The following is a 25,852-nucleotide window of genomic DNA, read 5'->3' as shown; positions in this document are numbered from 1 at the left end:
CTCATCAGGTCCCATGGACTTGTGTACCTTCAGGTTCCTCAGATGGTCTCGAACCTGATCTTCTCCTACAGTGGGCGGTTCTTCACTCTCCCAGTCCCTGCCTTTGCCTTCTGCAACTTGAGCAGTGTGACTGGAGCACTTGCCGGTGAAGACTGAGGCAAAAAAGTTGTTGAGTACCTCAGCCTTCTCCATGTCCTGGGTAACCAGGTCTCCCTCTCAGGTCTCCTTCTGGAAAGGGCCCACATTTTCCCTAGTCTTCCTTTTATCACCGACGTACCTATAGAAGCTTTTCTTGTTGCCCTTGACGTCCCTGGCCAGATTTAATTCTATCAGGGCTTTGGCTTTCGTAACCTGATCCCTGGCTGCTCGGACAATTACTCTGTATTCCTCCCAGGCTACCTGTCCTTGCTTCCACCCTCTGTAGGCTTCCTTTTTGTGTTTGAGTTTGTCCAGGAGCTCTTTGTTCATTCATGCAGGCCTCCTGGCATTCTTGCCTGACTTCCTCTTTGTTGGGATGCATCGCTCCTGAGCTTGGAGGAGGTGATCCTTGAATATTAACCAGCTTTCTTGGGCCCCTCTTCCCTCCAGGACTGTATCCCATGGTACTCTACCAAGCAGATCCCTGAAGGGGCCAAAGTCTGCTCTCCTGAAGTCCAGGGTAGCGAGCTTGCTGTGCACCCTCCTCGCTGCCCTAAGGATCTTGAACTCCGCCATTTCATGGTCACTGCAGCCAAGGCTGCCCTTGAGCTTCACATTCCCCACCAGCCCCTCCTTGTTGGTGAGAACAAGGTCCAGCATAGCACCTCTCCTCGTTGGCTCCTCCAGCACTTGGAGAAGGAAGTTGTCATCAACACATTCCAGGAACCTCCTGGATTGCTTATGCCCTGCTCTGTTGTCCCTCCAACAGATATCGGGGCGGCTGAAGTCCCCCATGAGGACCAGCACTTGTGAACGTGAGGCTGCTATCTGTCTATAGAGGGCCTCATCCACTCGGTCTTCCTGGTCAGGTGGCCTGTAGCAGACCCCCACTATAATGTCACCTGCCCCTGCCCTCCGTTTAATCCTGACCCATAAGCTCTCGGTCAGCTCCTCCTCCAGCCCCAGGCAGAGCTCCATGCACTCCAGCTGGTCATTGCCATAGAGGGCGACACCCCCTCCTCGTCTCCCCTGCCTGTCCTTCCTAAAGAGCCTGTATCCTTCCATTCCAACACTCCAGTTATAGGAGCCATCCCACCACGTCTCCGTGATGCCAAGAAGATCATAGCCCTGCAAGCGTGCACATGCCTCTAACTCCTCTTGTTTATTCCCCATGCTACGTGCATTTGCACAGAGGCATTTAAGTTGGGCCGCCGATGAAGCTGACTTACTGGCTGGAGTGGCTGGAATTCATTTGTGCTGCTCTTTAGGTGCTCTCCTGCTGACCTGTGATCCTTCTCCAGGCTCTGGGCATCTATTGCTGGTACTGGCATCAAACTGGCAGGAGTGGGATGGATTGAGGTTCCCCTCCCTTGACAACTTCAGTTTAAAGCCCTCTTCACCAGCTTGGCAAGCCTATGACCAAAGATGCTTTTCCCCTTCTCTGACAGATGGTCCCCATCAGCCCCCAGTAGACCAGGTTTCTCAAGGTGAGTCCTATTGTCTAAGTATCCATATTGAAGTCAAGTCCCATATCTAAGTCAAGATATTTCATTTGTCTCAAATTTAAGATTAACCTTCACTTATGGGAATAAGAAAGCAATGACAGTGAAAATTCCCTTATCATCTATACATACTTCCTTTATTGCTCAAAGGCTAGGGTTTCAAAAAATGCAATCTATTCCAATTCTCATGAAAAGAGTCTCTAAGTAGGGATTAGAAAGGCAGGTGCAAGCTGGACAAAGAGCAGAATCATACATATATCATAATTATACAGTATTAAGAACCCAATAACCCATGTTGATAGGTTACTGCAGACACTTCAGAAGCAGTATAATGACTTCACCTAAAAAGACAGGTCTGATGAGACTCCTATTTTGCTCTCAGCCATCAGTCAAATTTGCTGCTAAGAAGACAGCATACACTAACAAAAGAGTATTATTAAAGAAGAGAAAAAAAGACCTTTTCCCATAAACGTATATGTTTTCCCTGAAGCCCTGTTATTTTAGTTGGGGGGCGGGGAGGAGGAAGTTTCACTGCTGGTCTGAGTAAAGTTGACTTTGCCTTTCTTTTGAGAAGTTAGAATTCAAGATTTCAGTAGCCTCAAGTTTGCTATAATCCTAAACATGCAACGCTCAATATTAACATGAAACCAACTATACTCCTTAAAATGTAGTAACTTTAATTGCATTTTCAATTTCTTAATGTATGCCCTTGCATTAGAATCAATAAAGAGCTGTGCAATACTATAATATTGTCATTGATTTCAAAGCAACGTTCAGTTGCATCAAGAACTGAAGCACATCTAAAATGCTTAACCTGAAATAATTTTTTGGAACAGGGAAAGTGCTTATTGATATCTTGGGTAGATTCTTTGCAAAACTTGACTGAAATGTCCTGGTAATTCCACCCTTTAAAAAGCAATGAAGAGGGAGTCTACTTATCCCCCAAACCACAGCTTTTTTTGGCCTTTTTTAGTGGTATTTAAACCAACTAGTACCACAACTTAACATCATGACTATTAATGATGTTTTAGTTCAAAGGAGTAATAAGTGATTCAGACCATCTAAATTTTGTGCTGTAAGTTTCTCTACACAGACGGAACAAGAAGAAAACATTGAATGTTCTTGAATTAAAACACTGCATTTGACAAAATAATTTAATTAGACTCTAGTAGAAGGCTATCTGAACACATTCCTTTGAGACAGATGTTCATTTGCAGCTGAACACAGCATCCATAGCATAGAGCTGGACATAACAGTGGCCAAATTTTGTGTATCAAGTCACTATCTTGTTTCTGATAAAAAGGATGCTTATGAAAATAATGTAAGAAACAGGTCAAGGACTGACACTTCCATCACTGACATGTTCTTCTACCTCTCTGTGCTTGAGACTAAGAGACCTCCTAGCCCAGAAACTGCCTCTGGACCATCTCCACCTAATGGCTACCAGTGAACTCACAGTCCATCAATCTGAATACTCTGCTTTGAGGTCCTTTATATATGTGCCTGCTATTACAACCTGTGGCAATGAGTCTGACAGCTTAATTACTTAATAATTTGTTTTACTTTATTGCTGACTGATAATTTCACTGACTATTATCACACAATGAGAAATGGTGAATAATGAGCCCATCTTCACCTTTTTTCATGCCACTCAATGTCATTGACTTCCGTCACATTACCTTTTAGCACCTCTTTTACAAGCTGATGATCTGTAATCTGTTTGATCATCTGTTAAAGAAGGTATAGCATCTCCTTGACATGTTTTCTGCCTTGCCCTGAATTGTTTACAAACTCATATCTTTTTTTGAGATAGAGTAACTGCCTATGGTATTTAAAATTAGCAGAAACATATCCATTTTTTCCAATATATATTTTTTTATATTGCTCTTGATTCCTATTCTACTAATTCATAATACTCCATTCACTTTTCTGATCATCACTGAGCTGTGAACTCGTATTTTCAGAAAGTTATATTTAATATTCCCAGTACTCCTCTTTGAGGATCCAACAATATTCAAAAACAAATGACTGAGGGCAAGGGCTAAAGCAAAGATCCTTTGAGAAGTTACTTGGCATCTATTGAGAATGAAAGTTACCTGCCCAGGAAATAATGCTGCTGTTTTAGTAGCAACTACCTTGATTAATTCACTATTATTCAGCTAAAGTTCTCACCTTCCTACTAGCTTTCTTCTTCAAATAATTCATGAGTTCATTGAACAGCATATGTTCTAGTATCTCTTTATCCCAACACCTCACCGGTAATCTGTCTCATCTGGGGTAAAAAATAACCATTTATTGCCACTCTCTTTTCCCAGGTTTTTAAGTAACTATTTGCCTTTGAAACTTCCCTCCTACAACTCAAGGCTCTTTGAGAGTTTTTGGTAATAAATGTTTAAATGTGTGACAAAATTCATTGATAGTGCTCTTGCATGTGTTCTTTATTTATGTCAGGAGATAAAACCCAAACAATTATCTCCTATGACACTATTCCAGAACTGTTCATGTCATGTCATACGTCAAGGAATAGGTGGGTATGCTGAAACTTTTGACAAATAGACTAGGAATATACGTAAGTGCCCTCTCATTGCTAGCAAAGGAGACCTCAATCAGATTTGATACAAGCAACTTGGAAAGCCCGCTCCTTTAAATTTTAAAGCACCTCTTTAAAAGCATACACTCATTGTAGATATGTGATGGAGGAGGAGGAAAACAGCAGCAAGAATCAGAAACACCCTTTGTAGAACAGAACTTTAAACAGAGAAAGTGGAAGCAATAGATGACAACATGACAAAGGGCTTCTGTAGGGAATTTGTGTCTACAAATAGCATCTTGTTAGAATGAACTGCTCCTCCAAAGTGATCAAACCCCAGCATGGAAAAAAAGTGCATAGAGTCCAGAACACCAAAAGATCTCAATTTTCAGAATCAGTAGAGGACCAGGTAGGAGCTGCTAAGATTCATCTTTCACTGGGATTCAGGAGGTTTTCAGAGTGTCTCCTGCTTTTTGTATTTTAAACGTTCTTTTTTCCTGTCTATTATAGAATAACTGGAGCAAAGATGCTCGTCATCCTTCCTGCTGATGCTGGTAACAATGTAAAGCAGAAAGTGAGCTTCATAAAACTAGCAAATGATTCATAAATACATATGAGGTAGTTCTGTTCTGTCAGTTAAAAGTGGAACCTCCCTTAGAGTATGTATTTTTCACTTAAAAATACATCATTTATTAAAAACATTAAACAGCCTTGAAAGAAAAGAAAATAATCCTCCCTCCCCTGCAGAATGTTAGGATTGCTCTTCATAACTCTTCAACTGTTTAGGAAACTGAGTGCTGAAGCCAAAGCATCAAGTGCTGTGCTAAAACCAGACGTATATATTTTTACGATTGCAATGATGAAGTTAGTTGCTACACATATCCTATGAAGTGATCCATATAGCTTGCACCATTCTTCCAGATAAGAACAGAAATTATATTATTTCTCACCTTTCTTTCTCCAAACTAAGACTTTACCGTAGGCTATCTTTCCCCTAAAGCAAAATTGTGAAAACATGCAAAGTAAATAAATAATTTTTGCCCGGGACAAACTGCTAAAGACATTAACCTTTCTTTTAGAAAAATATTCAACTGTATTTTGAATATATTAATACTTTTTTCAAAACAAAAAATTCAAATGATCTATGGTCTTTCTTTATAAGACTTCTTGGGATGGAGGAAAACTTCCACAATTTCCATTAGCTCATTCCACTTGCAAACATACAAATATCTGCTCTTTTGAAAAGCTGTTGTATGCTCAACAACAAAATTGGTTTCATGTTTTTCTAGCCTTTTCAATTAAAATTTTTCTTTAGAATTTTAGAATCTCCTTTTTAAAGAATTAGCCTGACTGCAGACATCTAGCTCTAAATATTTCCAGACTGGCTGATCTCCAATTCTTTCTATGGATGGAGTATCCAATATATAGAATCACAGAATCATTTACATTGGAAAAGAACTTTAAGATCATATGTGAAAAAATATAATTTTTCCAGTTTGGCAAAAACAGTAGGAGGGAATAAAATCCTGTGAGGAAAAAAACCCTAATCAAAACAAGGTAGTTTCAAGAGAGACGATTATTAAAAAAAAAACAACAAAAAACCCCAACAACAACAAAACCCCCACAAAAAAACCCAAAACCCAAAAAACCAAAACTAAACAACCCCCCAAACTCGAAATCCTGTTGAATTCATCTGTAACAGTTTGATAAGTAAGCTAATGGATAAAAAGTTAATTTCACTGGTGATATATCCAAAACATCATGTTTTCTTGACAAAGGAGACCCAGTTCCCCTTGCTTTTTGGTTTACATGGTACACAGTACTATCAAGAGTTGTCAGTTCTCATCAGCAATTCCTGAAGTTGATGTAAGAATAATTTGCATGCATTTTGGACTTCCTGAAACTCAAAACACTCTCTCAAAACTCAAAGCAACTGCTTCTCTGAACATTGATCTTGATTCAGACAAAGCCCAACCTATGCAGTAAGCATCCATATTTTCATTGACTGGGAAAAGTGAAGAAGCGTACTGTGATGAGTTTGGTTAACCTGCCAGAAAAGGGAAGCCCTGATGTCTGAAGGAATAATCACCCAATGCTCAAGCAGCTGCCATCTGAATGAATTTACTATAAAATGTTAGTTGGAGAATATGAAGCACCAGGAATATGTATGCTACCATACAGTACACATACCAGACACTATCATATATGCCATACATACACACAGAAGTAATTCCCCAACCACAATGTTTTTTCCCACCAATGCCCACTGGTTTCAGGCCGCTATAATGAATCTGGTGGAATCACCATATGGGTGTCTATAGCTGCCTCAAAGAATTTTATAGACTGATAGGAACAGGAGAGCATTCTTCACACTGACAAGACCATTAAGGTTCTTCAATTGGACTTGTCTTGCACTGACCAAACCAATTAAAGAACTTCCTGGGATGACCTTGCATTAGCCAGCCAGTGAACTAAGGGAAGGAGGAGATCCCACTGTCTACAAGGCTTAGCGAATTCATCACATGCCTGAAAAGATCCTGAGAAGACCTCTTGACTTCCTTCTAGGTCCGTGAAGAACACAGGCCATCCAATGATGAATGTCCCAAGAGAAGTAATAATATGACCTTGCACTTCAGACAGAAAGACGTCTCTAGCCAGTGCCAAGACACAGTCAATGGTTTTCTAAAAACTGAATCTTCTTTCTGAAGAACAGAAAGCTTCAGAAGCCAGTGTCTGCTCAAACAACAAGGAGGAGGTGGCAGGCCATCTCTGGACTTCCACAATGGCTGCTACCATACTCTTTTCAAGACTGGTTACAACCTTCTTTCTCAAATGATTTTGGGGAGTTTGTTTTTGAGAGTGGAGTGGGAGATTCCAGAAAAATTTATTTAATCGGCCAGATCTTTCCATTTTGATTCTCTTTTCTTGGTGTTTGATTCAAATACTTGCAGGTTTTGAAATCAGCACCAGGAAAAGACTGAGTACTTTTTATTTATGTGCATGTGCACCTCTGTGAAAAATATATATAAAAAATACGGGCGTCTTCAAATCTCCTAGCAAAAATCATCATGCAAAACTTCACAGTCTGAAGAAGTGTTGTGTCTAAAGAAATCAAGCAGGGAAACAGTATTATGCTATAATTTTTCACATATTACATTTTTCACAAATAATGTTGCAAATTAGTTTACAATTCCTCATTAACAAAGGAACTTTATTTTGGGAAAACTGCCAGATAGTTATGTAAAGAATGTCCTTGTGTCTGAAATCAAATAAATTGCTGGGTTTAGCATAAACTTATATATATGCTAATTTGTATTTTTTTTAATTAATGCATTTTTTTGTTTTGTACACATTGTACAAATTCTTGAATCTTGAAACTTTTTCCTCAAAACTCCTATTCTAAAAGCTATCTACTTTTCTACAACAGAGAAACATGTTTTTATGAGTAATTTTTCATGATAATAAAGAGCAATGGTGTTCACTATACAAAATCCAAATTCCATAGATCAGCTCTTACAAAACAAATAGAAGCTGTCTCTCCAGCTTTATACAGACATGATATTATGAAGTTTTCAGAATTGTTTATAATAAATGTTCATCTTCAGAAGTAGGGAATGCTTAATGCACAACCACAAGTAATTTATTTGAGTATTTTTGTATGATTTACATATGTTGCAGTTTCCAAAAGTAATTCTTCAATTTCAGAGGCTGGTATGTGTTATGTGACTTCAATCAACAGCAATATTGACAACTATATTAATTTGGAACATCATGGTGAGTCTCTCCGCTGAAGTGGAAAAAAAAATAATTAGATGTTCAGTATCACCCTGTTAAATCTAAACCTCTATATATTAGCAGAATGCAGGTAAATTTAACATCAAATTTAATATAACGACAATTTGTTAAGAGACTGTAGATTGCTAAGATTTTCAGGGACATATATCCCTAACAGAGAATCAGGTTTTTTAACACTATTTGTAGTTTTCCTCTAATGTTTTCACAAATGTGTACAAATGTTGACCTTGCATGACCTTTAAAAATTATCTAAAACATAGTAGTTAATCAAACAGCCTAATAATTTGACATATTATTCCCCCTTATTTGCTGACTAAAGTCACTATGAATAATTGTCAGAAACTAAAAAGTAAAACTAGCACTTATATTACCTTGGTAATTTTCATGAGGTTTGTGGACAGCATTTTAATTACAAATAGTATACGTCATATGACTGCAAGGTATCATTATTACCAACTCATTGACAAACTGGAAGACTTTCTTAAGAGGGGCTCCTCCAGTCTGTCCTGATAGATAATATTTATCACTTTATTAATAACTTAAGTGACAGAGTATACTTGTTAAACCTGAGCATGACATTAGCCCAAGGAGAGCTAGAAGCCAGACCTAGAACTCCTGGTATACAGGACTAAAATTCAGAATAATCATGCTAAACTGAAGACATGATCTAGGAGAAAATTAAGATGCAATTCAAGAAGGTAAATAGTTTAGCTAAGAATAATCAACTGAGAAAATACAGGATGAGGACAAATAATATGTAGCTATTCTTCAAAGTGGTATTTTGGTGCTTAGAGTTACCAAGAGCTAAAAGTGATCAGCAACAGAATATTCTTGTATAAAAGACAACACACTGCCTTGAAGTGTAAACTAATCTTTACAGTTTACTTGTTGGTAAGGCTACAGCTTTATTTTTTTATAAAGGGTACTCTACCTAAGGAATATGGAAGAACGGAAAGGAATTCAGCAGAAAATATTAACTACCAGAGGTCTAGAAAAGGTGACATAAAAGGAAAAATTAAATCATTAGGAGTCTTTCAGTTGAGTGGTGACAGAGTGGAGATGTAACAGAAGACAGGGAAAAACACCCAGAATGGACATGCAAAGTGAAAGCTCACTGTGCATTCCGCAGGAATACTACTTGTTTGTGGCCACCAGAAGGAATCCTTTCCCAAAAGCTAGCCCTCACTTTCTACAGATTTATAGTATGTGCTCCCCAGTGCCTGGGTGTTGAACTTGTAACTAAGATGGAATTTTCTTTAGTCCGTATTCCATTTTGTATCAGTCTCATGCTTCTACAGAAACACTACACTCAGTTAACTAGTTTCACCATGATTTTACCTAGTCCAACCACACCAGACAGGTTTAACAACAAAGTAACAAATTTTCTGTCATGGTTCAAGACAAGCCTTCAAGAGAAGGTTTTAAAGTATAGCAGTACAAGGTCTGCAAACAGAACTACAAGAAAAATGCTGTATATGCAATCATAGTTTTCAGGTAAAAGCAAATACCTCAACTGTTTCTCCAGGTATACCTTTACCCCAAATCCTCAAGGTATGCATTATCTTCAAAAGCTGGTAACTTAGTTTTTACAGCAAAAGTTCATGTCCAAAAAAACCTCAATTCCTAAATTCCTTCTCTTTTTTTTTCCTTTTACCGAACTTCCCACACTTCCATACCTTAATGGCATTTTATATGCCTCCCTTGTTTCACCTGGCCATCTTAATTGCTTAAGATTTCACATGCTGTAAAAGAACATTTGTTCGACACACAGTTACGTTTAAGCTCCTGACTTCTAACACGAGCTCAGCTTTTGATAGCAATAGCTACATACAATTTGGACATGTTATCAGAACAGAAAGCTTATTAGCAAACAAAGCATTTTGCTTCAGTATGTTATAAAAAGGCAAAATTCCATACTCCACCTCTGCGTAGCTTAAGCACTGCTGCATCAACAGTACTTTTGTGAGTTTAACTGAGATGCCGATATGAAGAAAATTAACTCAAATACCTGTTTACAGAACTGAGCACTAAATCCATAGGCATCCAAATATTAAACCTGTACTCAAAAATCTTAAATTAGACCCTACATCACTACATTAATTCCTTCTTACCTCTTAGCTACATCCTAGCAGTCATTTTACAAGCAATATATTCACTTTCACAAAAAACACGTTGAAAAGTTAGTCAATGACAGTTTAGAATGACACATTCTTTTAATGCGTTACACATGCTCACTCCTATGCAATCCAAGTTTTAACTGTCATGCTGTCAAGAAAAATGGTAATTCCCTAGTCATATCTATCTTTTTAAGGAAGTAAGAACTACAGAACATTTTACAATAGAAAATTGTTTCATATGTTTAATAAAATCTGCCACTTGCATGAAAGCCCAGAGAGATGTTACATTTGAAGCTGACAATGAAAAAACCCAACCCAACCAAAGCACTAAACACACAAAAGTGGGAAGCATTTCAAGTTTTATACATGCCTATACTTCTCTTTCCTCAGCCCTCTCTCAGCTTAATGCAATATAAAAGTCTTTTAATAAAAAACTGAGTGCACATAAAGTAGTCTCAAAGCTGCATTGGGTCATTAACTGTGGTAGACCTTCTTAGGGAATATAACTGTGTGTTTATTAAGAAAATTCCCAGTCTGAAAATCACCATAAGTATAGTGCCTTATCAACGTCCAACGAACAATCATAGGCATTACCTGCAGTAACAGATGTATGTTGCTCAATGTAGTCTGCTTCTGAATGCTACCCTAAATTTGGTTCCTAATCTGTTATATTATTTAAAAAAAACAAAAAACAAAAAAAAACCCCAAAAATCTATACATACTTTTCTGATCTAACAAAATTAAACTCATTGCATTTAAGTTTTTCCTTCGGATTTTGCAACAAATGTTGTGGGATTACCTTGGTACTTGAAAATTTGGAAGTAAAACAGAACAGCAGCTGGAAATTCTGAAGGTAGGTTATTTCCGATTTAACCAAGGGAGTTAGTGCAGAACATTCTCTATAAGGGGTACCTCGCCTTATTGAAATGACTTAAATCTTTTCACTCTCAGGGCAGTTTGCAATGTACACTTCTTTGTTTGGGCTGGTAAGGAAGGAGGCTTTTGAAGGTATAGATTTTGTTTGTTTGTTTTTCTTTAAGGTGGTTCAATGTTGTTTTTTCACTTCGTAGCAAAGGCACCTAGAACCTCTGTGGGGCACTCTGTTCACTTTTTGTTCCTTAAATGATTTTAGAGGAACTAAGCAAAAAATACAAATCTGACTTACTGTCCTTTATATGAACTATGAGCAAAGGGGGAGGAAAATAATTGTGAAACATTTAAAGTGGGATTTAACCTCCAATAGTGGTAATGATAGTCCATATATTTTATTAAAAGCTTATACTTAATCCACAAATGTTCAGTTAAAAAGCCCTAGCAAAGTATGATTCAAAGAGAACAGCAGTGCATTTACAGTTATGTCATACAACACAACAAACATACTGACGTCTCAGGTGTACGGCTATGCATTTCTTTCTGGTAAGATTTTGTGGTTCGTTTTCTTCTCCTAAACATATCTAAGCTGACACAAGGAGGTAAGCATATTTCACAGAAGACTAAAATGGGGCCATTAAAGATGCCGACATTATACCTCCACGGATACTTAATCCTACCTCTCCGCAACAAATGGCAACTAAGCACGCAAGAGTGAAACAAGTTCAGTGAACTGCTGGCAGCACCACTCTTGCCACGAGAAGGGAAGCTACAGCACCCACTGTCCACCGGCAACAGCCTCCCAACAAAAGGCTGCACCCCTCCCCACGCACACTCCGCCCCACGCTCACCTCCCGCGGCGATCTTCTCCCGCTTCTCTCTGCCTCTCACCCCCGCTGGAAACTTTCTGCCGGCCGCACCACCGCCACTGCCACCACTGCCGAACCGCAGGCACTGAGGCAAGGGGATCCCACTGGCACAAACACCAGCACAAACGCCACGCTTAGCTCTTTCCCGCCTCACCCCCAGCGGGAAAAGCATAGCCTCAAGGACCCCACTGAGTTTCTAGAGCACGAAGCGGGTCTTGCCGAATAAACTCATGTGCAACCCTACACCGAGGACTGCCTCCTCGCCTTCCTCCTCTGCCCTTCGCCCCTCGGCAAGCGGTGGGAGGATAACTTTCCAGATGACACTTGCCCTCTCCCGGCACTTGAGGCGGGCCAGGACGGGGGCGAAGCGCGCACGGCTAAGGGGGAAGGCGTGCGGGGCGGTTACCTGATGTCCCCGCTCGGCTGCAAGGCAGGGCAGAGTCCCCGCGGTCCCCTTCATGCCCGAGGGGCTGGCGAACCCACCCTGAGGCACAAGTCTTCATCCAGCTTCCTCCCCGCAGGCAGCGCCTCCTTCCCTCGTCCTGGCGCGGCCGCAGCCCCGGGCGCTGGGCGGGCGCCGCTCTCGCAGCCTCGCCGGCGCGGCGGGGAGAGGAGGAGGAACAGGGGGAGGGAGGAGAAGAGGCCGAGCAGGGGGCGGGAAACGAGCTGTGCCCTCCCTTTCTCCTCCCCACGCCGCCGCGCGGACACGCAGCACCCGGGGAGAAGCCCCGCTTCCCGCGCCGCCGGCTCCCTCCTCGCCCGGCCGCCGTGAGGGAGGCGGGACCCCCCACCCCACCCCAGCGGCCGCACGGCGGCGGGTGAAGGAAGGGGCGCGCGCGCGTCCCGCCGCAGCTCCCGCCCCTCCCCGTGGCAACAGGCGCCCGGCGCGGCCCCACCGGCAGCCGCGCCGTGGCTCTGACAGGGCCCGGCCCTGGGAGGTGCAGGGGGCTCCCCCCGACCGCCGCTGCGCCACTGCCCCCTTCGCCAAGTCGCATCCCTATCTCCCCGTCTTTCGCGGGCGGCGGGGTCCGTGGGGCCCGTCGCCGCCAGCAAGGAGGGCAGGGCAGGGCACGGCGCAGCCAGCGCCTCTGGAGGGCGTCCCCGTGCCGCTGGGCGCTCCGCAGAGCGCGCCTGCGCAGGGGCCAACGGCCGGGCAGGCCTGGCCCCGCCGCCGCCTCGACGTGTCTTGGGGCGTGAATTTGGGGTCGTGGCGGGACAGGGCACGTTCGGGGTCGGTCTGGGAGGTACGAGTTTGGGAGCGGTTTTCCTGGAAGGCTCTGAGGTGTGCGGTAGGAGCCGGGGCAGGACAGAGGTTGCGGAGGGCACAAAAGGAGCAGGGGAGGGATGCCAGAGGAGGTTGAGGGAATATGGGGTTGGGAAGATTGGGAGAAGAAAAAGGGATCTGGGAGGTGAAGAGGGAAATTGCCCGTGACAGAGAAGAAGAGTGACTTGGAGATTGGGAAGGTAAATGATACATACATTTTTTCTGACAAATTTTACGACGAGGGTGTTCAGAAAGGCAGAGAGGCGTGAATACCAGTGGGATAACTGAAAAGGAGAAAGGAGTAGGAAAAGGTTGTCAGGCAACAAAGGAGAAAATGTATTATGTAAGTGGACAAAGGCAGGGTTTTAGAAGGCGAAGAGGATGACGAGATAAGGGGTTTGGGGAAGCCAAAATTTTGCAGGGCTTGGGAGGAAATGCATGTGAAACTGAGATGATGGATATGGAGGAGAAGTTTGGCTGCCTTATCGTGGAGGTTAGAAAATGAGCCGCTGAGGAAGGGATTTTAACTTAAAAGGGATTTTAATTAGGGGAAATATGCCTGAGTGAAAGCATTGGAAATGTAGGAAATAAGGGAAGCACTGCAGGAATTGTTGGACAAGAAGGGACTTGGAGATGAAAAGAACAAGTCACAGCTTGAAAGAGCTAGCAAATCCGAGCAGAACACACAGAAGTATTTTGTTGAAAGGAGTGGGAGTATTGGTTGTATATGGAATAGAAATTACACTGTCCATAAACTTTTTCTGTAAGAATTGTGCAGTGTATCTTGCCGTTTTCTGGCAAATCATCCCATACTACATGGCTAGTGGAGAGCTGGATTCCAGCTCTCCAAACTGAACTCACCTTTACAACCAGTGTAGCAAAGTGGATCCTAAACATCCAGGAGTAGCAGTAAAAGCAATATTGCCCACAGACTTGATGTCATCCTAGCCCTTGGGGAACTGAATTGAGTTTTAACTTTTAGCCAATGCAATTTGAAGCATGTATGGGCATGTAGATTCATTGCTTTTAATGTTTGCTAATGAGGAAGGGAAGTTCATGCAGCTGAACTGAACTGCTGATGGCAGTTCATGAATGGCTACTGTCCCTCAAGTGGAAAATGACTGAGATATGAGATGGGATACACAGTGGGATACATGAAACTGGAGCAGGAATTACTGGGTTTACACTGAAGTGTGTCATTGAAGCGTTTACTGCAGAAATGAGAGGAGGAAATGCTGAACATCAAATTCATCTCTTCATCCAGATCATCGTTTATGTGTCGAATAACCCCTTCCTCCATTGTCTTCCTGCAGCTTTTTGGCATGACCTACAACACTTTAAAGTGTTTCTCTTTTTCAGTCAGTGTCTCATTCTGGTCTCTTCCAACCCCTTGTATCGCATCTATTCTGGGACAGCTGTAGTGTACTGTAGTGACCTTGTGTCTGGCACAAGACTTGTGTTGTATGAGTGATTTACAATAATCAAAGTATTGTAGGCACAGACTAGCCGGGGTATAGATGGGACAAAAAAAAAAAAAAAAAAAAGAAAAGCTAGCCTGCTTTAGTGTAGGACTATGTAATCCATATCTTTCCCTTTGGTTTTCTCTCTTCATTATTCTTCCTGCCCTCTATTGTGCAGAGTCTTCCTTCTTCTTGTGGCTCATCAATCCTACCACTGTACCAATGTCTAAAAATAATTTTAAATATTTTGTATGTATAGATATTTTTGCAAAAGTTGTTACCAGAGATCTAGAAGATACTTTAGTAGCCATCTCTTGCATAGAAATGGTGTGCCAGTCTGGACTTCCAGGTGCTGTTGTAGTATTGGTGAAAATAATAATAGTTACTAATAAACGTTTAGCTGGTTGTTCGTAGGAGTTGGGAGGTCCCTGAGAGTTACCTGTGGAGCTGCTGCTCAGGACTGGTGAAAATTCTGTACATATGAAAGAAGGAGAGATCAGCATTTTCAAGTTATTTCTGAGCTTCGTTGTCCCTGGTTTTTTGGTGGTCATTAAGAAGATCTGTAGCTAATCGTGAAATCTTTTGTGAAAGGCCCCACTCAGAGGTGCTGTTTGCTACCAGTTTGTATTGTGTGTGACAAATCTCTTTTGCTCCCTTGAACTGTTATGTGTCTGAATTTGAGATAATGTACTGCAAATTATTTTCCTGAATACACTAGCAAGTTAAATCAAAATCAGTGGAAAATTCAGTCATTTTCTTAAAGTATGTACTTGCTAACATGCCATAATGTACATGGATTTGTACATCCAAAATATGATTTTAAAAATTATTGGTGCGAGTAAAATGCTCACAATATGTTTTAATCACTGGGAAAGCAGTAGAATTTGATATGTTGATCACCTAGACTCAAAGGTAGTAATAATTTGTGCATAAGAATCTGTTCCAAAGAAAATGTAATATCATATTATTGATAGCAACTATAAAATCCCTGAAGAAAACTCATTTATTTTGAGTGACTGTGTATTCACTTGTTCTTGAAGACAGATTGCTTGTACAATGGAATAAGCAATGAGTGAGATATGAATGTAAAGACATTTGGTTTTGTAATGAACTGGCTAACATGTTGATCGGTTAGGTTTTGTGGCATCTATACCATCATGTAAACAGTTGAGTTCACCTTCTCCTTCCTCTCCTGTCCCCATCCCCCATCCACCCCTCATTGGCCATGTTGCTTATGTCTTTTTTTGGATTCCTACTCAGCTGTAACAGAAGCTAAATGACTTCCCCCCAAAAAAAACTCAAGGTCAGAGTTGGGAATAGCTCATACTGACAGCATGGATCCACCTGTGCTCAGCTGGCTCATAGCAGCTTATTCATTGTTCTCCAAAGATGCAACCTTTGTGTTATTGTATGACTTTTGACTGCGCTGTCATGTACCATGGCATTAAGCTGCCAACATAGCCCTACCCTTCAAAAATATGTATACTGGACTGTGAAATAGCCATGTTGTTTCTGGGAGATCTCTCTAGCTCATGCTACATATGCAATACAGTTGTTTGAGCACTGAAAAAAAAAAAAAAAAGCAGCAGAGTTCTTAATGTTTTGAGGGATTATGCCTGAGTGATCAGCTTCCTTCTGAGAAAAAACCTTAGGTGGTTTTATGAGGCCATCTCCCTGGACACCATCCAAACTGTGTAAGTTCAAGGTCCAAAAAATTCAAGGTGGTCTACCTCAGGACTAAAGGATGCAACAACTGTTCTGAGGCTATGTATTATCACCTGCTTCTTCTGTGAGGACCTATACAAAATATAAAGCAGTTGCCTTCTAGCAAGCCCTTGACAGCCTATTATTCCATTCAAGAAAGACAGAGCTTTATCTGAGCTCCATGGTTAGGTATCAGTAATAGCTCCCCTCTTGAAATCTGAGGATAGGCTGACAAGGTGTTTCTTCACGTTCAGACCCAGTGTCCATGAAAAGGACCCAGCCTAGGTATGAGCTCCAGAGGACTGAAACCCTTGGGCAACCTTTAGAAGTACACTGTACTTCTTATAACCCTGAGCTCCTGAGACATGTAGAAATTCAGACATACTCCTTTTCAGTTTTTCTGTTGCCCATTATATTCCTCACACAGTATGTAGAATCCATGATTGTCTCTCAGAGTTGTTTAAGATCTTTCTATAGCCTACAAAAAGCTAAGTGTTTCACTTGAGCATTCTGGAGAACGTTTTTGGAGATTCCTGTCTACCCCTGTTGATTCTACAGGAGCTTAGGCAATAATTTGAGGATTCATTTGTAAGTAACTGAGGTTTGCAGCTTTTTCTGGCACCTTCTCCACTGAAGGGCCCCAGTGTGTTGGTATTGGTTCAGTCCTAGGCTTCTTTCAGTGCAAACCTACTAGGTCCAACCAAGAGGAAACTCAGACAGGATAGTTTCCTTGGTGTTCATTCCTGGCAGGCAGTATGCATGAGGACCATTCCAAATTGCATTCCCTCTGTCTAGGACAGTTCTTCCAAATTATCCCTTCAGACTTTCCATGCCTTCCTTGCTCCCTTTTTTCCTTCATTCCTCTTGCCTTTTTTTTCCCCTCTTATTTTTGAATGTACACTTTCAAAGATTTCCTGCTTGAAAAAGTAATTGTTTCACAGTGATATATGTTAAATAGTGTATTATATTTAAGCTAGTTAAATACAATAACTAAGACTTACTTGTCTTTTTTTGAAAAATTGATTTATCTCCTGAACTTATTAGAATCTTTATTTCTGTAATCGTACAAAGAAGATAAATCTCTGTTATAGGTATTCCAGCAGTTGTAAGCAAGCCCTTTAATGTCCTTCTGAAAACTGGGTTTACAACATTGTTAACAAGGGGTGTGTGTGTGTGGGGGGGTTTCCTATCTAAATTGTACTCTGTCTTTTGCCAAATTGCTATGGACGTGCATATAGCATAACAATTTTATTTTCAAGTATTTACTGTCAGCCTAACAATGTCTTTCCAGGACACTATATAGGGAAATGTGAATTCCTTGGAGTCTTAATAGTGGTAATCAGTACTTTTGAAATTTCTTTTGCAATGTTATTTAAACTTTAGCAAGCACATCAGATAGTCCTGAAGAGGAATCATTTTGTTTTGTTAACTCACTAATTCTTGTGTCATCCAGATGAATGCATGCCAACTGTATGTCTTTTAAATGTACCAAGTAATGGGTAAAAGTAATGGTAATAATAAATCTAGTGCTTCAGCTATGTTACTACATTGAAATGTTATTTTACATCATTCTTTTACTGTGCAGTAGTTGTGCTGGAATTACTTCTGCTATCATGTTATATCTGTCATAAAATTTTAAGTTTAATTTATAGTTTTGTACATCTTTGTTTCACTTTTTACTTTTAAGAATATAGATAACACATGTCCCTGTAAGGAGCACAAGGAAAGTAAATAAAAATAAAGAAACTAAATATTGTTCATTACAACAATCAATACAGAGACAAATTAATACATAGTAGTACTAGCATGAACATGTCATGAATTCTACCCTATTTGTAGGCTGTTAGGAATATATACAACTCACTTCAGCTGTTGTACTGAATATATTCAGTTATATACATGGTTAATTTACAAAGTGGACCATCTGTTTATGTACAGTAATGCATAGAGAAGTTCCTTGATAGTACCTAAAGATAAAACTATTTAGAATAGTTCATGAGAATCAGTAGAGGATTCATTACAAGTGCATCAGGTCTCATGCCACAATCTCACACATGGAATAGTGATGTGCCATCTTGTCCTGTGCCATTGTTTCTGTCCTGACTAAAACAAGAAAAATTTGGACTGTTATGAAATCCTTATACAATTTGGAGCCTTTCAGAACTGCTTATACCTAATTAAAGCAACTTTCACCTTTTAATCTAGAGGCTACACTGATATTTAGAGGTGTATTCTTCCATGAGAGGTGAGTGACGCAGTACACTCCAAATTTTCCGTTATGTGTTCGTAGAAGAATTTCTACTGTATGTTCTTACAGAAGTTCAGAAAGATGCTGAAGATAGATTCCAGTGTGACAGATCACTTAAAACTTGTAAGAAAATATACGAGCTTGTGAGAGCCCTCAGTCTTGTGTTTCTGCTGTTCTGAAACACAATAAAGAGACAGATATATATTCCCACTGAAAAAGAAGGAATTGTAGCAAATGGCAGCCAGAATAAAATAGCTACTTTAGAATTGCAGCTACCTCTGCAAAATTAAAGCCCAGTTCCAGGAAAATACAAGAATTTTCAGTTACAGTAATTGAGATGAAATAGTCATGAAGAAAGCCACTATTAAATCACAGAATTCTTTAACATATTTTCTCTGTTTTAAAAAAAAAAGTATCCTAGCCTTTATTTTAATATTAAACATACATATTTTTTCTTAAACTAAAAACAGTTATGACATTGAAAAGGACAACCAAATAGGTTTTGCTTCTGTGTAACTACTGCAGGGTATAAAGTTTCTTTGCAAAATATAAATTCACTTAGGATGAATGTAATAAAAAAGGTAAGAGTTGCTTATATAGGCATAAAGTGGGAAAAATGTTTCAAAATCTCCTATAAACCTGCGCTACTCCCAATTCTGCTTCAACTTTTCAGCCTTCAGTGTTATGAAAGGCATAAATGTAGTTCCTGATTAACTTGTTATTTCTAGGATCTGCATTTCCACTGTTGAGTTTGTGAGCACGTTGGTTTCATTCTTTAGAACTGGTGAATAGTGAAGGAAAGAAAGGTTAGATATCCTTCTGTGGGCAGTGCTTCTTAGCTCTCTGCTTAACCTATGTGTTATTTTGGATTTCATTATGGGAATCCTATCTTTGATTGTACATTGAGTATGACTTAGATACCTAATGCAAGTTCCTATATTTCATACTGGGAACTAGAGTCTCCATTAGCTACGAGGATTAACTGAAATCCTATGCATTCTAGTGGGAATTAAGTATATGTATATCTGAAGCCGTATGCTTAAAATTACCTTCATAGAACCAAAGAGTAGTTCAGATCGAAAAGGAGCTCTGGAGGTCATTGCAGTCCGTTCCCTGCTCAAAGCAGGTCTAATTAGGTCAGGTTGCTCCGGGCCGTGTCAAGCTGAGTCTTGAACACCCCCAAGTCTGTAGACAACCTCTCTGGGCAACCTGTTCCAAGATTGGATAATCCTCAAGGTAATTTTTTTTCCCTAATATCTAATCAGAATTTCCTGTGTTCCAATCTGTGTCTGTTTCCTCTCATCCTACCCCAGTGCACCTCCAAGAAGAGTCTGGCTCCATCTTTCATGTATCTGCTGATCAATCCAACTTTATTTGCATAAACACATTATTGGATATATTCCTAAGTGATGGGGGAACCAGCTGTCCATTTATTTCTATAAGATACTGGGAGAAGCAGAGCCACCACTTTTCCTCTGTGTCTTTAATAGAAGCAGTTGGAATGCTCTGTGCAGAGCTTCCATGTTGGGTCCTTTGGGCTCCTTGATCTATTTCACTTCGGCTCAAGTGGGATCTTGGCACTGAGCTGTGGAAGTCGAATTGTTCTAAGTACCTGTAGGTGCAGAACTGTGGGTGACTAGAGAGCTTTACATCAAATCAGGAACTTAATAAGATTAGATGCGACAGATTTTTTAGCCACAGTTTTGTCTTAGGCACCTAATACCCATGCAGATGTTGTTTTAAGAGTCATGTCAGTTGGCTATGTGTACGGTCCAGTGCTCTTTGATATACCCTAAGGGTATCTTACCTGGCACCCAGCTGCCACTCCAGCAGTGTGCAGCTTCCCTCTATGTCCTTTGTCATTTTGCCAGCCCCATGTGGGTTTCTTGGACAACCTAAGACATCTCAAATGACATTAGACACTTGTATGTGGGCATATGCTTATCCTCATTATTTGTTTTTTGCTCCTGTTCTAAGGGCAGGATTCAGTTTGAGAATAAACCTTCATGCAAGTGCCCATATATATCTAACTGTAAACTAAAGGTTTAAGCTTCCATTATCATCAGTGGGATCTGGGACTTGATTCATTTGCTTAGACAATTAAGTGAGGGCGGTGTGCTCTAGCATATCCAAGACAGCCATGGGATCTAACAGATGTGAGCTGGGATTTGTGGGAGACCACTGTCCTGGGGCGGCAGCTGGAGGCCAGTTAAAACACCCTACAGGATCTCAAATTGCAGTAAACATTTCCTGGCTAGCTGAAAACTTGTTACATGCTTATTTCTTTCTTCACTTCAGGATATATCGTGGAAACTTTTTCCCCTTTCTGCTGCTTCTGCTTCACTGTGCAGTAGTATGTCACCCTGCTGTCACCATTCAATTATCACTTAATTGAAAATTGGCTTGATTATGAATTGCATGCTTTATTAAAATCAATTTAAACATAAATTGCGGTTCAATAACATACCTTGATGTCATTCAATGTTATTAGCAAAGATGCTATGCTTTTTCCATACTGCACTGATGCTTATTTCAAAGCAATGAATAAATATTTCATTAAATATTTTATAAAAATGTAATGAAAAGTACAACTCCTTCCTTAGACCCAGTTTTTGTAGTACATGAGATGTGCTTTGCAGACTTTTTCTCCAGTTTTGTAAGGTGCAGTTGCTTCTTGTTTTCCTATCTTCCTTTTAGTCATCTTTCTTTGAAGTTACAAATACATATGTATAATGCGTCTACTTATATATATAGCCATACATTTCTCTTTCACAGTGTATACAACAATAAGTCATCTCATTAAGTAATTTGAGGGGTACATAATGAGCATCTTTGGGATATAAACTTTATTGTATATATGAGCTGAAGTCTTCATAACTATCCTTGAAAGTCTTTTTTGACTAGTGGGATTAATTATATATCTCACAGATGCCTGTCGTGCACTCTGTTTTCACTATAGGGAAATGAAATAGGATAGTTAATTTTCTTTTATTCTGTTAAAATGCCAAGGTTTAATTAAACTGCTTCAGCTTAAGTATTGCACAGTGACTTTCAGCTGTCATGAAGCATACCAGGAATTGATTTCCCATTGCCTACATGCCCAAGAAGGCATTCAGCAGGCATTGTAATTTCACTCAAAATTGTTTTTATTAATTATGGCTGCTTTCCGATTTCTAAAATTTGTATGAGAAACAGAGTGTATTAAAATAAGTTTCATCCATATGCTCAGGGAGTAAAAACAATGCAGGTGCCAAATATCTGAAATTTGCATTCAGTTTTGAATTCACAGCTGGGTTTTGCTTTTATATAAGATTTGTATAATATTGAAATTTCATGCATTTTTAAAGATTTTACATAATTATTTCAGTTATACAATAACAATTAGGTGTCATGAATTAGCAAGACAATTGCAAAGCAATAAAGCCATCATTTTTACAAGTATAAGTGTCGTGGTTTAACCCCAGCCGGCAACTAAGCACCACGCAGCCGCTCGCTCACTCCCCCCCACCCAGTGGGATGGGCGAGAGAATCGGAAGAAAAAAAACCTCGTGGGCTGAGATAAAGACAGTTTAATAGGACAGAAAGGAATGAAAAACAATGATAATGATAATAATAATAATAATATGACAATAGTAATACTAAAAGAATTAGATTATACAAAGCAAGTGGTGCACAATGCAATTGCTCACCACTCGTTGACCGATGCCCAGTTAGTTCCTGAGCCGTGATCCACCCCTCCCAGCCAGCTCCCCCAGTTTATATACTGGGCATGATGTCGTATGGTATGGAATAGCTCTTTGGCCAGTTTGGGTCAGCTGTCCTGGCTATGTCCCCTCCCAGCTTCTTGTGCCCCTCCAGCCTTCTTGCTGGCTGGCCATGAGAAGCTGAAAAATCCTTGACTTAGTATAAACACTACTTAGCAACAACTAACAACATCAGTGTGTTATCAACATTATTTTCCTACTAAATCCAAAACACTGCACTATACCAGCTACTAGGAAGAAAATTAACTCTGTCCTAGCTGAAACCAGGACAATGAGAAATAAAAATGTAGCAACAGACAATGAAAACTAACCACCTCCTTGAAGCAATACTTATTTATGTGTAATGTATAATAGCCATGGTATAGAGGATTTTCAAAAATGTTGGCAAAAGTGACATTGTTTGCTCACTTCAAGCACTCCACACCCAGCCTTCAGTGATCTGAGAAAAACAGCAACCATTCTGAACAAGCGAATGCAGCAACTACTGAATCTGCATTTCCATTAAAAAAACCCACAAAGCCAAAAGCTAGATATATAAGGAGGCCCTTAGTGCTCTCTTTAAACACTCAGGGAAAACTGGTGTTAACAAAATCCTTTTTCCTCTACCACCCGTATCACGTAGGTTGAGTTTCTAGTGAAAGCTCTAGCTGAAGTCTGTACACAGCCTGCTTTCAGCATGGACAGGACTGCCTAGAGTTTGGCAGTATTGAGTTAAGTATCAGCTTCTGCACTTATGAAAATGTAATGATTTTACATGAAATGTAATAATTTGCATAGCAATACTTGCATAAAGGAATAATAATAAAGCTAGTACTGCCTGCATGGGACTCACTCCCTAGGTTGGGATCCCGTATGAGGCCCATTTTTGCGATTTCATTTTTGATCCGACCTTCCTGTTTTCCATTCCCCAAGGGTAGCTAAAAATTTTTTAGTTTCTGTGGCTGTGATTAACACGGCATCATTTGGAAAGTTCTGTATCTCAGATGCCAGGAAAGCATAAAAATTCTGAAATTTTTAGTCAAGGTACTGATGGCTCTTGATCCTAACCTATAATTTAACTATGGATAACATGTTTTCCTGAGTGGGAGAGTGAGGTTCAAATACTTGATTCAAATCAGATAGAAGCTGATCTGAAGCTGTTTCCCATCCAGTTCCCTTCAGCCCACTTAGAGACATCTAATCCTTTTTGAAAGACTGAGCTTGGATTTGCTTCCCTACTTGTAGTTTGTGCTGCCTAACTTAGTTTGTCTCTTGCTTGTCGTGCAAGCAGACTTTTCTTCTTGACTACCTCTTCCTTCCCCAAGTATTAAGCAACTAATCTGAGGATGTGGTTTACAACTAGCAACAACTTATTAATCGAGCATTGAGCTTTTATGCACCTCTCATCAGGGTATGCACGAGGTGAGAGTGCATACCTCTGAGAGTGATACGAACAACTGCAAATACAATAAAAAGTTACATTGTGACAATCTTATCAAAACATGTTGACAGAACAAATTAATTTCAGCAAACTGAATGGAGGGTTCTAGGATATAGTTAATTATATTAACTATTAATGGAAAGTAAACTGAATCTTTAGGGACTACAGTAATAGACAATTTTATAGTATTTTAGTAAGATAAAGGGAAGTAATCTAATATATTCCATGTGTGGCCTCCACCAAATTTTTTTATATATAGACATTAAGACATTAAAACAATCACAATTGCATAGAAATTGTTGTATAATGTTTTTATTTGGAGAACCAAGTGGAATAAGTGGTTCTAAATATCCAGTATCATTTTGGGAGGAGGAGCGGGAGGTAGATCATCATGTGATGTAAACTGGCATGGATCCTCTCCTCTTATTGGATGTGATGCTGATGAGGATCTGGGCTATAGACTTTAGACATAGAGAGTTAAATCAGAAAGAAAAACTTTCCTTTCATGCATGCTGATCAAGCACTCAGTGATATTTCGTTTAAAATAAAAACCTTCGGCTGACATAACACACCTTAAGATCTCCAAGTAAAATTTTCATCATAGTTGTGTGGTTTCTGGAACAGTAGAGATCCTTGCATTTTAATTTACCAAGGTTTGTCTACCACACTTGGTTTATTTTAAAAGCACACACTGTGAAGCTGAAAATACTTTTCTGGGAGATTACCTTCACTTTTTCCCCTTGCTTCAACTGTTTTCTGCCTCAGGTACAGTAAGTGACATTATTTCATACTCATTCATGCAGGGATGCACTTAATAGGCTCACAGGAAAAGTGATCATTAGTTGATTGACTGTAGCTTGATTGCCTGTGGATAACTCTCACAGGTTTATTTCTTCATTTCAGCAAGGAATGGAAGCTGCCACACCTCAGTCTGCAGATTTATGAATATAACTTTTATTGGCATGGGGAAACACGAATGCAATAATAAAATGGCCAGTGCAAAATGTTCAGCTGATGATATCTTCAATAACACATGGGTATTCGTAGATCAACTGATACTTAAAATAAATAGAGAACAGAGCACAGGAGAAGAAAGCATTGGACAGAGTCAGTTAGTAGTCAACTTAGGCAATAAAGCTAGAGGTAGTTCCAAAGTTGTAAGCAAGTAGTGTTTGATATTTCTTTAGGAGCTAAATGCCGTTGAAGAGAAAAAAGTCTTTTAACTGGGGTGTGGATGAGGAAGAGGGGAAGGATGATAATGATGGGGGGAAAAAAAGAGTGCAAAGTGCACTGAGGTAAAGAAATAGAAATTACTCATGCAAATACAAGATAGGGTTTTTTGGTGGACAAGTAAAAAATTTCAAAAAATATCTTTAAAATGAAAATATCACCCCCTAATAAAATGCAAATGATTTAATTAGTATTTACTTTCTGTGTTTTAATAAGTAGTTCTTAAAATAATATGATAAAATAGTCAATGGATTATATCTACATTGTTTTAACTATTGGAAACATTAGTAATGTTTTGTTTATATGTCTGAGTTTTTTATAAATTGAAGGAATTGCACAAAAGCATTTGGTTTATCTATTGTTGCTTTATATTACATGCACAAATCCTCCTGACATTAGAAAAAATAACATTTTTCCTACAATTAAGTTAGGAAAGTTTCCTGAAGTTTCCTAATAATAGTCTGTAAGATCTGTATTCTCAGTATCATTCCCATACCAAATGTCTCAAGAATGTGTGTAGTTTTGGATGACTGTCCTAGATGTTCTAAAAGAGTGAAAAAGGTCCTTTTATTTTCCTTTATGATCAATATTTTAGGAGCATAGTCAAATAGAACATGTAAGCTTTCTTGTAAGAAGGATCTGTCCAGGGTGCCTGGTTTGATGAAGAAGTAAAACATACAAGTGGTAACTTAAGGTGCTCGCAAGATAAAAACATCTATAAAATATGAAATATAAAACAGCTAGATCTATCAACAGTTTTGGGGAGGCTGTTTTCTGAAGATATATTAGACAACTTGTTAGCAGGATTCAGTAATATTTTAAAGCTTTGTTTTCAAAATTCCTTGGGAAATTTCTAATCTTTAGGAGAGGAAGGAAGGCCTCAGAAATGCTTCTTTTCAAGAAATGTTTAGCAAAAACTTGTTAAAACCTTTAACCAAGTT

General features: G+C 39.6%; 2 protein-coding genes across 2 annotated transcripts in view; one reads left to right on the top strand and one right to left on the bottom strand.

Moving 5' to 3' along the window:
- SGCG (sarcoglycan gamma) overlaps positions 1-12,380 on the bottom strand; it is a 151,309-nt gene extending 138,929 nt beyond the window's left edge. The window contains exon 1 of the mRNA XM_050911847.1: positions 12,228-12,380. The gene's annotated coding sequence lies outside the window, so the exon portion shown is untranslated. The remainder of the gene's footprint in view (positions 1-12,227) is intronic.
- The window catches only part of MIPEP (mitochondrial intermediate peptidase), a 659,177-nt gene that overhangs the window by 427,890 nt on the left and 205,435 nt on the right, over positions 1-25,852 (top strand). The gene's annotated exons all lie outside the window — the stretch shown is intronic.

The sequence above is a fragment of the Gymnogyps californianus genome, chromosome 1, assembly GCF_018139145.2.
Source record: "Gymnogyps californianus isolate 813 chromosome 1, ASM1813914v2, whole genome shotgun sequence".
Taxonomy (NCBI): domain Eukaryota; kingdom Metazoa; phylum Chordata; class Aves; order Accipitriformes; family Cathartidae; genus Gymnogyps; species Gymnogyps californianus.
This window is presented reverse-complemented; position numbering and strand designations above follow the sequence as displayed.